This window comes from Phacochoerus africanus, chromosome 2 (genome assembly GCF_016906955.1).
Source record: "Phacochoerus africanus isolate WHEZ1 chromosome 2, ROS_Pafr_v1, whole genome shotgun sequence".
Lineage (NCBI taxonomy): Eukaryota > Metazoa > Chordata > Mammalia > Artiodactyla > Suidae > Phacochoerus > Phacochoerus africanus.
In genome coordinates, this window is record NC_062545.1 from 93,282,612 (window position 1) to 93,284,333 (window position 1,722).

Consider the following 1,722-nt stretch of genomic DNA (forward strand, 5'->3'; position numbering starts at 1 on the left):
GAGCTTCCTTATCTAGCAAAAAATAGTAATTACAGTGCTCCAAGAACAGATACCTTATTTGCCTTTCCTTAAAATTTATTGGATCAGTTCACATCTATTAAAGTTATTAATGTATTTAAATATTTTCCCCCTTGTTAGTTAACTCCTCTCTCTCAGCCTTTTTTATTTTATTTTTTTGTCTTTCTGTTGTTAGGTAGGAGAGACAGTGAAAATGATAGAACTTGAATATCTGTCACATTTCATTCCACATGTAATAGTGTCAGGAGTTATCTAATTTCTAATTGAAAAATTTCCTAGAATTTTTTTAGTTATTATGTTTCTCTTTCTTCTATTTATTTCCTGTCTACAATCATCTCCATTATATTTTTATAGTTTCTGATAGAAACTATATATGAATAGAACTGATTTTTTTCACTTATGAACAAAAACTTTAAAAGCAGATACAAGAATCACCACATTCTTTTTTTACACTTAAGTACTGGTGACAGGTCATGAAAGATCTACTACCTGCATATACAAATAGTTCATTTCATAAGCATAAATACAGATAAGGTTAACTACCTCAGTATAAACAGAGAAATAACATAAGCAACTGATCATAACAATTTTTCTAATAATCAGTGGATACAGATTTATTATTTTTCATGTTTGTATGAAACACAGACATATTGTAATAAACTATAAATATCAATAAAAAATAAGAAGACAGTAATAGGTAATTTTACTTTGATATATATGCAATTAACACTGATTACTGTATTTACATTAATTACTTTCAATGTGTGCATGTATGTGGTATGCAAGTTTAAGCAAGTTTAAGCAAGTTTAAGTTTAAGTTTATAGCAGATATATTTAATTCAAGTTTATTTTTTTCTCCCTGAATTTTGCATTGCAAGTGCTATCTCTAAGAAAATATTCTTAAAGCAACATGGATGGAACTAGAGAATCTCATACTGAGTGAAATGAGCCAGAAAGACAAAGACAAATACCATATGATATCACTTATAACTGGAATCTAAATCCAGCACAAATGAACATCTCCTCAGAAAGAAAATCATGGACTTGGAAAACAGACTTGTGCTGCCTGATGGGAGAGGGAGGGAGTGGGAGGGATCAGGAGCTTGGGGTTATCAGAGACAACTTAGAATAGATTTACAAGGAGATCCTGCTGAGTAGCATTGAGAACTATGTCTAGATACTCATGTTGCAACAGAACAAAGGGTGGGGAAAAAAATGTAATGTATACATGTAACTTGATCCCCTTGCTGTACAGTGGGAAAATAAAGAAAAAGAAAATATTCTTAAAACTATGCTTGTGGATTTCTCTTATAATTATATGCAAATATTTAATAGTAATATTAATTTTAACAAATTGTTACTATGTGGAAATATTTAATCTGATATAAACATAAATCATGCTTAATATGTTCTGTTATTTTATCCTAAAATCATTAAAAATGCTACATTCCCAATGAAAGATATTTTTCTCTTAAAAATATGAGAATATTTATATAGTATAAATATTGTATACTTGTATAGTATAAACAATTGTATAGTTGTTACTAAATCAAAATGTTTTTATTTAATGTTCATTGCCAACCTGCTTCTTAAAATGGCCATTACAATTCTATGGAAATAAATGACAGAGTTTCCAAAAAGGGATTGATTATTGTATATGACAATTGACTATTGCATAAATCATTGTTAAATTTCTTATGAGAG